At 41.0% G+C, this 12836-nt stretch overlaps 1 pseudogene; it reads right to left on the bottom strand.

Moving 5' to 3' along the window:
• Positions 1-4025, bottom strand: part of LOC139317764 (receptor-interacting serine/threonine-protein kinase 3-like) — a 62100-nt pseudogene extending 58075 nt beyond the window's left edge.
• Positions 4026-12836: the final 8811 nt, after the last annotated feature.

The following is a 12836-nucleotide window of genomic DNA, read 5'->3' as shown; positions in this document are numbered from 1 at the left end:
CATTCAGAAAGACTAAGTCAGGACAGAAACTCAGATAAGCAACGAACAAAAGATTGACAAAATTAGCTCAGCAAGTATCTAGGATTTGCATCTCCTCTTTTGCCTATAGAGCCAACTATGACCCCTACATGACCCCATAGGAATCTGACAACAGCCGATAGAATATTAAAGGACATGTTCTTGCGTAAGAACAGGAAGCTCAAATACAAAGCCCAAAGAAGGTATAAAACCCACCAGGGGTGGGTTCTACATTTTTTTACTACTGGTTCTGTGGGTGTGGCTTATTTTCTGGGCGTGGCTTGATGGTCATGTGACAATTATTTAGGATTTAGCAGAGGTACTGGTCTACCAGGCTTTTAACTGCTTGCAGAGCTGTACCAATCTACCCATTTATTTTTGCAGGCACTGATCTACTCATGTATTTTTGCAGGCACTGATCTACCCATTTATTTTTGCAGGCACCGGTCTACTCATTTGTTTACTTTTAACACTGATCAGCTGTAGGGTGAATAGAATAGAATGAGCTGGAAGGGACCTTGGAGGTCTTCTAGTCCAGCCCCCTGCTCAAGCAGGAGAACCTATACCATTTCAGATAACTGACTGTCTAGATTCTTCTTAAAAACATCCAGTGATGGACGGCCACAATTTCTGAAGGCAAGTTTTTCCTCTGATTAATTGTCTTCACTGTTAGGATGTTTTTTCTTAATTCCAGGTTACTTCTCTCTTTGATTAATTTCCAACAATTGTTTCTTGTCCTGCCCTCTGGTGCTTTGGAGGATATTTTGACCCCCTCTTCTTTGTGGCAGCCCCTCAAATACAGGTGAAACTCGAAAAATTAGAATATCGTGCAAAAGTTCATTTATTTCAGTAATGCAACTTAAAAGGTGAAACTAATATATGAGATAGACTCATTACATGCAAAGCGAGATAGTTCAAGCCTTGATTTGTCATAATTTTGATGATTATGGCTTACAGCTCATGAAAACCCCAAATTCACAATCTCAGAAAATTAGAATATTGTGAAAAGGTTCAATATTCTAGGCTCAAAGTGTCCCACTCTAATCAGCTAATTAAGCCATAACACCTGCAAAGGGTTCCTGAGCCTTTAAATGGTCTCTCAGTCTGGTTCAGTAGGAATCACAATCATGGGAAAGACTGCTGACCTGACAGTTGTGCAGAAAACCATCATTGACACCCTCCATAAGGAGGGAAAGCTTCAAAAGGTAATTGCAAAAGAAGTTGGATGTTCCCAAAGTGCTGTATCAAAGCACATTAATAGAAAGTTATGTGGAAGGGAAAAGTGTGGAAGAAAAAGGTGCACAAGCAGCATGGATGACCGCAGCCTGAAGAGGATTGTCAGGAAAAGGCCATTCAAAAGTGTTGGGGACTTTCACAAGGAGTGGACTGAGGCTGGAGTCAGTGCATCAAGAGCCATCACACACAGATGGATCTGGACATCGGCTTCAGATGTCATATTCCTCTTGTTAAGCCACTCCTGAACAACAAACAATGTCAGAAGCATCTTACCTGGGCTAAAGACAAAAAGAACTGGTCTGTTGCTCAGTGGTCCAAAGTCCTCTTTTCTGATGAGAGTAACTTTTGCATCTCATTTGGAAACCAAGGACCCAGAGTCTGGAGGAAGAATGGAGAGGCACACACTGCAAGATGCTTGAAGTCCAGTGTGAAGTTTCCACAGTCTGTGTTGATTTGGGGAGCCATGTCATCTGCTGGTGTTGGTCCACTGTGGTTCATTAAGTCCAGGGTCAACACAGCCATCTACCAGGAGATTTTGGAGCACTTCATGCTTCCTTCCGCAGACGAGCTTTATGGGGATGCTGACTTCATTTTCCAGCAGGACTTGGCACCTGCCCACACTGCCAAAAGTACCAAAACCTGGTTCAATGACCATGGGATTACTGTGCTTGATTGGCCAGCAGACTCACTTGACCTGAACCCCATAGAGAATCTATGGGGCATTGCCAAGAGAAAGATGAGAGACATGAGACCGAACAATGCAGAAGAGCTGAAGGCCGCTATTGAAGCATCCTGGTCTTCCATAACACCTCAGCAGTGCCACAGGCTGATAGCATCCATGCCATGCCGCATTGAGGCAGTAATTGATGCAAAAGGGGCCCAAACCAAGTACTGAGTACATATGCATACTTATACTTTTCAGAGGTCTGATATTGTTCTATGTACAATCCTTCTTTTATTGATTTCATGTAATATTCTAATTTTCTGAGATTGTGAATTTGGGGTTTTCATGAGCTGTAAGCCATAATCATCAAAATTATGACAAATCAAGGCTTGAACTATCTCGCTTTGCATGTAATGAGTCTATCTCATATATTAGCTTCACCTTTTAAGTTGCATTACTGAAATAAATGAACTTTTGCACAATAGTCTAATTTTTCGAGTTTCACCTGTACTGGACTACTGCTATCATGTCACCCCTAATTCTTCTTTTCTTTAGACCAGCCAAACCAAAATAATTACAGCCGTTCTTCATATGTTTTAGTCTCCAGGCCTTTGATCATCTTAGTTGCTCTTCTCTGAACTTTTTCCAAAGCCTCAACATCTTTTTTGTAGTATGGTGACCAATGTTTGTTGTAGTTCAGTAATATAACAGAATCTTGAAATATCCACAAGTTTTTCTCTATCCCATTTTACTACTAATCAAAATCAAGTTGGGGTTATTTTGAGTTTTTTTCCCCTCACATTCCCTTCATTCCCAGGCCTTACATCTTTTCTGTAAGGCCTCCTATAAAAGTTTGGTCCTTCCTTGTCCCCTTAACTCATCCCTTCCGGCTATATTCCTTTACATGAGATGGGGTTCATAAAGAAGTAATGATCAAGATGCCAAATTGGGAAACTTGGAATTCTGATTGCAGATAGAATCCTGATAGGATCTATTACTGGGACAACTGTCCTCTTTGTGTGCCTCTTGGAGAAGGCATCGAAGTCATCTAATCTAATCTACTGTTCTAAATCATCTAATCTACTGTAAATCATCTAGTCATTCCAAGTCATCTAATCTAATCTACTGTGCTAAACTAATCTTTAGAATGAATGAGCTGGAAGGGACCTTGAAGGTCTTCTAGTCCAGCCTCCTGCTCAAGCAGGAGAACCTATATACTGTTTCAGATGAGTGACTGTCTAGAATCTTCTTAAAAACATCCAGTGAGGGAGCACCAGTAGTGGTTTTCACTTACCTTCGCTACCGGTTCGGAACTGTGAGCTTGTGCGTGGTGCTTCCGCTCATGCACAGAACCTTCTGCATATGCGCAGAGCATCCATGATGACGTCCGGGCTGGTGGGCGGAGCCTCCTGCCGCCACCACTACTGGTTCACACAAACCAGGGCGAACCGGTAGAAACCCACCACTGGGGAGCACCCATGATTTCTGGAGGGAAGCTGTTCCATTGGTTAATTGTCCTCACTGTCAGGAAGTTTCTCCTTAATTCCAGGTTGCTCCTCTCTTTGATTAGTTTCCAACCATTGTTTCTTGTCCTGCCCTCTGGTGCTTTGTAAAATAAATTGACCCCCTTTGTGGCAGCCCCTCAAATACTGGAATACTGCTATCATGACACCCCTAATTCCTCTTCTCTTTAGACTTAGCCAAACCGAAATCCTGCAGCCGTTCTTCATGTTTTAATCTACTGTTATCAAATTGTTGTCAAATCCTATATTTAATTATTTCCCCCTCTGTCCCATTCAAACATCTAATGTGTGGACAATGTTTGAAGATCTCTAGGGCCATGTCCAAAGTTCACACATGATTGTGGGAGCTACAGATTATACATTTTTGTCAGGCAAGAGAAAGAAAAGATCTAACTTTGTATCTTTGCACTCAAACAACTTCCAAACAACCACTATTACCGGCTCAGAAACTTGATTGCAACATCGGTCCCCCACTTCTGGTGGCGAGCTCGGAATATATCCCCAAAAGATCCTCGGCCAATGAAGGAGAAGTTCTTCAGGTGATCCTCACCGATCTGCTCATAGAACTCGTTGGGAACAGCCATTCTTCTCAAATCTTCATCGGCCACCAATGGCTGCGCCTCAGTAGTCCAGCATATTAATGGCTGTTTTCAAGAGACAGGAAGATAAACATGTAGCTTCTAAGTAGGACCATGGTTGGCTTTGAAGTGCTATGCTGGGGACTACACTTCAACTGGGTCAGGAGAAGAATGTGGTCAGGGCCAGGGCAAATATGACTTCAGGTTTAATTGAATGCATCATTACATTCAATAAAAATCAAAGTAAAGGAAAAGTTGTGATTTCTCCCATATGTTCTCTTCCTTCTGCAAATTCATGTCAGAAGGGATCTGGGGACCACACCTGAGGCAATTGGGGTCTACACCAAGCCCAGATGTTCCCAGTTGAACATCTCTGATCTAGGTGCAAAACTCAGGGGAGCAAGGAGGACATGATGGTTGTGGCTGGTTCCCAGCCTAATGTTGTTCAAAAGTGCTGGGATTGGAAGTCTCAGAATTCCTAGTCACTCTGCTAGCTGAGGGATTTGGGGAGTTGTAGTTTCAGTGCATCCAGATTGGAGCAGGCCTGTTATAATGCTAAGGAACACAAGTTTGGAGCAGGCAACTTTTATTGTCTGGTGGGAACTAGAAATGGCAAGTCTAATGAAGAAGAGGCGGAAGAACCTCAGCCAAGGTAATGGTCAGGAAATCTGCACCCAAACAGGAATGGAGTTTGAGAAAGCATTTCAGATGTCACTTTCTCTAGTTCTCTTTAGATTTTTAGGGTTGCCTCATGAGAATTCAGCCCTAAATACACACACGTGCGTGCACACACACACACACACACACAATTATACAATTGTTGTCTCTACCTGAAGACGTTGCTGAACTTTGCAATAAACTGTAGTTAAACAAGTCAAAGGAGTTGTTTGTTCAGTGATTTGGGCCTTCCGGAGTTCTTTGGGTTAGCCAGAAACATGGGAAATGTGATTCTGGAGATGGAAGGTTCTTATGTTAAATATGCCCAACTCTGTAAAGAAGCCAAGTTCCTTTGTTTCTACTACAAATATTACTAGGATTGATGTAGGCACCCAAAGTGAGAGATGAACATCTTCTGAATTAAGAAGTCCGTCTTCTGAAAGATCTTGAGAACTTTTCAGAAAAGCACCTCACCAGGGCAAAATTGATAGAAATAAAGCAGGGTTTGCGGGCAACAAATATTTTGGAAAAACCACCTTTGGGGGGGTCAGAGATATTAGTGTGTTACCCCTCACTGCCTCAGTCCCTCCTGCTGACAGTTTTGATGATCAAGGCAAGTAGCTTTCCAACCCCAGCAGAAGCTCCTTTCTAGACTTCTTGGATCAAATCATGGCATGTTCACTGCACCATTTAGGCACCACCCACTTGTCCTCCTCTACTTCCTACTGGCCCAATGGGCCAGTAAAATGTAATTGGGGATGGGGTGGGGCAGACAAGAGGGCAGGAGTGAAAGGGCAGGAGATCCCCCAGCTGACTTCCTCCCACTTTGGGGAAACTTGAAAGAGTGACTTGAACCCCGTGGCACTGAATGTAACCACTAGACCACCTAAGGCGGGCCTAAAGTCACCCATTTTGACACTCTTCAACACCCATGGACAGAATGGACTTTTTTCCTCCAGTGAATACCAGAGTGGATCTGGGATGAGAGGCACAATGCATGGGAAAAGTTCACTTCCTTTTTTGGACTGCCCACCCAGAACACTCCCTAAGCTTGGGTACCTTTCTCTGTCCTTGTCGACTTCTTTCTGGCCGGAGAGGTCTAACTTCAGGCCTTCACCGACATCTCTGGTTTAATTCCTCTTCTCTTCCTGTGAAGAAAGTCCTCCTTCTCAAGGCTTCCCCCCTCCCCCCTCCCAGTGTTGGAGCATTTATAACAATAAACCATCAAGGATTGGTTTGTCTTCCCAACCTAATGAAGGGTTGGGTTTGATAAACTCATCTGACCTCATGCCTGCTCACATGCAAAGTGGAAGGACATGCATTAGCTTATAAATTTCCTAAATAAATTATCAAGGCATCTAAAAGCTTTCTTCTAAATATGTTTTTGATGAGCCTCCCTTTCTCTCTATTTCTTAATTAAAGAGGGGGATTAACCTATCCTCAGCTCGGTGTCCCCCAGGCAGTGTCTGAGTTGGTCGATATGCCTCCTCCAGATCCGCCCGTCCTCCAGATCCGCCCGTCCTCCAGATCCGCCCGTCCTCCAGCTCAATGTGGTATGGGGCCAGTGACAGCCACGACTCGGCCCGCCAGCCAGGTTGGGTACCCCACATAGTTGTGTGCGAATACCCGGTCCTGTACGTTGAATGCCTGTGTGGGCCGTGCAGAGTCCAGGGGGGTCTCAGGAAGGTAGTCCGGGTGGTATCGGTCAAGTTGCGACCTCAGCCTTCTTCCCAGCAGCAACTCCGCTGGGATTTTGTTGGTGGTCGCATGGGGGATGATGTGTTGAGCGAGGAGGAACTGGTCGACTTTTTCCTGCCAATTCCCTGGGCCCATTCGGGTGAGGGTTTCCTTGGTTAGTCTCACCATTTGCTCGACTTGCCCGTTGCTTGCTGGGTGGAATGGAGAGATGAGTACGTGCCGGATCCCTTGCTCTGTGAGGAATGCCTCCATGGTTTTGGCTGTCAGTTGTGGGCCGTTATTGGAAACCAGGACGTCGGGTAGACCGTGGGTGGCGAACAGCCGTCGGAGGGCTCGGATGGTGGCTTCTGTCATGGTTGTCTGCATGATGATCACTTCTAGCCACTTGGAGTATGCATCTATGACAATCAGGAATGTCTGTCCTTCTACTGGCCCTGCAAAGTCAATATGTATGCGGGACCAGGGCCCCTTGGCCGCTTCCCATTCATGAGTGGGTGCCCGTGTTGGCACTGGTCGCGTCTTCTGGCAGGGTTTGCAGGTGGCCACCCACTCGGTAATGTCCTTGTCCATCTGGGGCCACCAGATGTAGCTCCGGGCTAATGCCTTCATCCTCACAATTCCAGGGTGGCCCATGTGCAGGGCGTCCATGGCGTGCCTCGAAAGCTTTTGGGGAATGACGACCCTTTCTCCCCACAGCAAACAGCCTGTTAGGATATGGTGTAAGTCTAACAAGTTGTCCAGGCAATATATGTGTTCTATCACTTTAAATGTATTCTGTAACTTTAAATGTAATGCTGAGTCATTGTAATGACTAATGACTGCTGACTGCTGACTGAATGCTGACTGCAATTATCATAATTGTACTGTTGAGTCATTGCACTGCTGACTTCATTTATCTTAAGTGGATAATTACTAGTGTAAACTGTATATAAGGAGGAAGCCGAGCTATAGTCATTGTTGGACCTGCTCTCATCATTGCTTGACTTGCTGCTTGACTGGAACTGTTGATTGGAACTGTTACTGTCATGTGTGAAGACGTGGATGGATATGCTACCACCGTGATTTGTTACCAGCGTGAATTACTGCTGTTTGTCTGGTAAGAAGATATCTGTAACTTCGGACTGATTTGAATGGCTAAAGACTTGAATTGACTAAAAGACTATGCAATTGTTTTTCACTACAAAGTAAAAGCTTTGTTAAACCAGTTTGTATGTATTGTATTCATTGCTCTCAGTACCGTTTCTCTGTGCACTTACTCTGCTGGTTGGTAACACAACAATATCCTTAACATTGGTTATGGGCCCAGAGCCAACCAGAACTAATCAGGATTGTTCAGAGCTAAACTGAGAGTTAATGTGAATAATACAGAAAACTGTGTTTGTGATATATAATCCAAGTGAAGATGGCACAAGAACAGTTATCGAATATTTCCATGATAACCCGGCTGGATGGAACAAACTATGTATACTGGTCTACAAAATGTAATCTACTTCTGCGTAGAGAAGGACTTTGGGACGTAGTAAATAATCCACCGGATGTAACAACATGGAATCCTGATGATGATGAAGATGCGAAGAAATTAGCCAAGTTTACCAGAGACAACGAACGAGCTCTTTGCATAATTGGACTGACACTGAGTGACCAGCAACTTGTCCATATTCGTGGCGAAGAGTCTGCTGCTAGGTGTTGGACCAAGTTAAAGAGACTATATGTTCGTGACACTGTGGGTGCTCATATAAATCTCACACGGAAATTGTTTAAACAACATCTTCTTAAAGGAGGAGATATGATGGCTCATTTGGAATCCATGACCAGAATTTTCCAGGAGCTGCACGAAAAGGAACTTGTTTTCTCGGAACTACAGCAAGTTTATATAATTCTTTCTTCTTTGAAGGATAGTTATGACGACTATGTTTCTTCACTGGAGGTTTTGACCAGAGATGACCTCACATTGGCTGGCGTAACCGGTAGGTTGTTGGAAGAATCCAGAAGAAGACAAGAAAGGGATCAATTGAGAGTAAATCAACCAAAGGAAGACAAAATGTATTCAACTGTCTATGTTGTAAAATGATGTTTTGCTTGTGGGGTTAAAGGGCATATAGCTAAGTATTGTAAGAATAAGAAAATGTCTGTTAGGGATAATAATAGACCCAAGAAGGGTTGTAATTAAGCTATATCCAGTTCAACAAGTAATGTTAACCAGGATTAGTGGGTTGTTGATAGTGGTGCTTCTCAATCTATTACTAAGAATAGAAACAACTTTGTGAAAATGAATAAGAGTAACCAACTTGTTAGATTAGCAAATGGTTGGAAGGTTAAGGTAGCTGGAGAGGGTGTTGCACATTGGTCATTTAGTAATGAACCATTGTCTATGTTATATATTCCTGGGTTAAAGTATAATTTGCTATCTGTTAAATCATTATTGAAAGTTGGGTTTACAGTAACGTTTAAGAATGATAAATGTATAATCGAAAAAGATGGAAAGGTTGTTACTGCAATATTAGAAAATGATTTATTCATTTTAAAAGAGAACCCAGCATTAGTAGCAAATTCTAACTTGGTGTACAGGAATGATAAACCACATGATGAATGTATTTATCTATTACATCGAAGACTAGGGCATATAAATTTCAGGGTGTTAAAGAAACCAGTTCAGCTATCTGAAGGAATAAAACTACAATCATGTAGTAAGTATTTGAATTTCAACGCCTGTAATCAGCAAAAGAGTAAGGTAACACCAGCAAATCGTTTTAATGGTTTTAAAACCAAAAAGCCATTAGAAGTCGTGTTTGTAGATTTGATTGGACCCAAGAAACCCAGTATTGGAGGTGCCTGTTATATTCTAAGCATAGTAGATCATTATTCTAGGTACGGATTCTGTTATCTTATGAAAACGAAATGTGAAACATTCCAGCATATTAATAACTGGCTGAGATTTGTTGAAAGGAAACAGAAGTATAAAGTGATGTGCTTAGTAACAGATAATGGTACAGAATTCACTAACCAAAGGTTAGAGAAGTTTTTGCAAGAGGCAGGTATACAGCATAAACTTTCTGCTCCACATAGACCACAACACAACGCTTATGTTGAGAGAAGGGGTCAAACATTACAAGCCATGACTAGAACAATGTTGGCAGATTCTGGTTTGCCTGAAACTTTATGGGGTGAGGCTGTTATGTGTGCTAACCATGTATTAAACAATGTGGTACATTCATCTACTGGTGAAATACCATTTACATTATGGCATGGGAGGAAACCAAATCTTAGTTACCTACACACATTTGGAGCCCCAGCTTGGGTGCATATTCCATCTACTGTGAGAAGGAAGGAACAACAAAGAGCCAGAAAAATGTTTTTCATAGGCTATGATTCAAACCATAGGTCTTTTAGATTTTGGACACAGGGAACTACTAGCGTGTACTGTAGTACAAATGCAAAATTTCTAGAGCACGAAGGATGGGAGAAACATGAGCGTGCAGATTATAGACAGGATGACAATACTGTTAGCATTGAGCATCAAATGAGTAATGATACTCCTGATGAGGATATAGATAATATAGATTCTTCTATTAAGGTTGAAGAAGAGGAGGTAGTTTTAGGGGAGGATGAAATTGAATCATCTGCAATGAGTCCTGTATTACCTAGGAGATCCAGTAGGGAAAGACATCCACCTGATAGGTATAAAGCAACGGTAGTTTGTCAGGTTAATATAGAACCTTCAAGTTATGAGGAGATTAGGTTATATCCTGAAAAAGAGCAAAATGCTTGGAAGGAGGCAATGAGTAGAGAAATCAATTCATTAACTAAATTGGGTGTTTATGAGGATGTGAAATTGCCACCTGGAGAGAAATTGATTGGTTGTCGATGGGTGTATAAAGTAAAGAAAAATATAGATGGGACAGTAACCCATAAAGCTCGCCTTGTAGCTCAAGGTTTCGCTCAAACGGAGAAGGATTTCGATGAGGTGTTTGCTCCGAGTTTAAGAGCTAGCATGTTAAGAACTATGCTAGTGTGGGCGGCAAAGAATAAGTATATTATTAATCATATAGATGTGGAGACAGCATACTTGCATGCTCCATTAAGACATACCATGTATATGAAAAAGATAAAAAGAGTTTGGCAAAGTCTAGGATTAGATTACCACAGACCTTTTTTGATATGAAAGAAGATATGGAACTAAAAGATGTTTGGAGAATACATAATCCAAAAGAATTGGACTACACTTTTTTTTCTGACAGACACAGATCCTTCTCTAGGATTGACTTCATTTTGTTATCAGATGATTTACTTGTCAAGACAAAAAGAACAAAGATTTTTCCAAGAACTTTGACTGACCATAGCCCAGTATGGATAGAAATTGAGATGGATAAGGTTGAGAGACGTTCTTGGAGATTAAATGAGAACTTGTTTAGATATGAAAAAAATACAACAGAACTTAAAAAGCATTTGAAAGAATTTTTTGAAATAAATTTGAATAAAGGTACCCCAATTGAAATTGTGTGGGACGCAAGTAAAGCTTATATGAGAGGGGTACTTATCTACATGAACTCTAAACATAGACTGTTTCGACAAAAGAAAAGATCTGAATTGGAAATAGAAATAAAGAATAAAGAACAGTTACTTATTAAAAATCCAGCAGATGAAAGAATATGTGGTGCTATAAAACTTTTGAAAGACCAATTTCAAATGCTTATGGCGGAACAAGTTGCAACAAACTTACAATATGCGAAGCACAATACATTTTGTAACGCTAATAAACCGGGCAGATGGTTGGCTTACACATTGAGGAAAAAACAAAGTATACGGACTATTGATAGTATTGATATTGGAGGGAAAGAAATTTTTCAACAAAAATTAATTAAAGAAGCTTTTGTGGACTATTATACCAAACTATATGCCAAAGAGGAGGTGCAGAATGGACTTATAGAAAAATATTTAAACGATAAAAGAGTTACAAAAATTACTGATCAACAAAAGGAAAGAATGAATTATCCTATAACAGAGGAGGAGATAATAGTAGCAATTAAACAGCTAAAAACAGCAAAAGCTCCTGGTACGGATGGTTTGACTGCAGTGTATTACAAAACTTTGCAAGCTGAAATGGTGGAACAACTTAGAGATTTATTTTGCAATATTCAACAAGGGGGTAAAATACCCCCATCATGGACAACAGCTTACATATCTTTGATACCAAAAGAACAAGTCGGTCCTAAAAAACCAGAGAACTACAGACCAATATCTCTTTTGAATACAGATTATAAAATCTATGCGAAAGTATTAGCCAACAGGTTGATGCCAGTAATCCAGGTGATTCATGATGATCAAGCGGGATTTATCGAGGGCAGACACATGAAGGATAATGTAAGGCAAGTAATAGATTTATTGGAATATCTTGAGAAGAATAAACAGATTCCTGCAGTGCTGGTCTTTTGGGATGCAGAGAAGGCCTTTGATAGAGTGGATTGGAATTTTCTACTAAAGACTTTAAAAAAGATGGATTTTGGGGATCAATTTATACAGGCGATTTCAGCAATTTACCAAGAGCAAAAGGCACAGATCATTATTAATGGAAGTTTGACAACAGAGTTTAAAATTGAAAAAGGAACAAGACAGGGATGTCCGTTGTCCCCACTTTTATTTATTCTAACACTAGAAGTCTTGCTAAATACAATACGGGACTCTAATATCTTGAAAGGTATAATGATTAGGCAAGAGGATTACAGAATAAAGGCATTTGCAGATGATCTGGTTGTTACCCTATCACAACCAATGGAATCAATAATCCTGATGAAGGACATTATACAAGACTATGGTAAAGTTTCAGGTTTTAGACTGAATGCAAAAAAGACTAAAATGATAGCTAAAAACATGACACAAGATCGTAAACATGAGCTTGAAAGGAGGGCAGGTTTTGAGACTGTACCTAAGGTAAAATATCTAGGAGTTCAGGTTGCAGAATCAAACATGAAATTGTTTCAAAATAACTATGAGGTGTTGTGGCGAGAGGTGCAGAAAGACATGGAGACTTGGAAAAAACTGCAGCTGTCTCTACTTGGAAGAATAGCAGCAGTTAAGATGAACATTTTGCCAAGATTTCTTTTTTTGTTTCAAATGATTCCGGTGCTTAAAAGTGATAAACAATTGAAAGTCTGGCAAACTGGACTCAATAAGTTTGTCTGGAACGAGAAAAAGCCGAGAGTGAAATTGAAAATTATGCAAGATGTTCCAGAAAGAGGAGGTCTTAAACTTCCAAACCTACAGTTATATTATGATGCAGCAGCTTTAACTTTAACAAGTGATTGGTTTGGAAGTAAAAAGGCTGGAATATTGAATGCAGAAAGTTTTGATCTTGAATTTGGATGGCATGCTTACTTATTTTATGATGACAAAGTTGATAAAGTATTTAAAAGTCATATACTTAGAGACTCTTTGATGAGAGTTTGGAAGAAGCACCGACTCAAA

Source organism: Pituophis catenifer, unplaced genomic scaffold, assembly GCF_029215685.1.
Source record: "Pituophis catenifer annectens isolate HBS135680 unplaced genomic scaffold, rPitCat1.0.hap2 SCAF_5, whole genome shotgun sequence".
Lineage (NCBI taxonomy): Eukaryota > Metazoa > Chordata > Lepidosauria > Squamata > Colubridae > Pituophis > Pituophis catenifer.
This window is presented reverse-complemented; position numbering and strand designations above follow the sequence as displayed.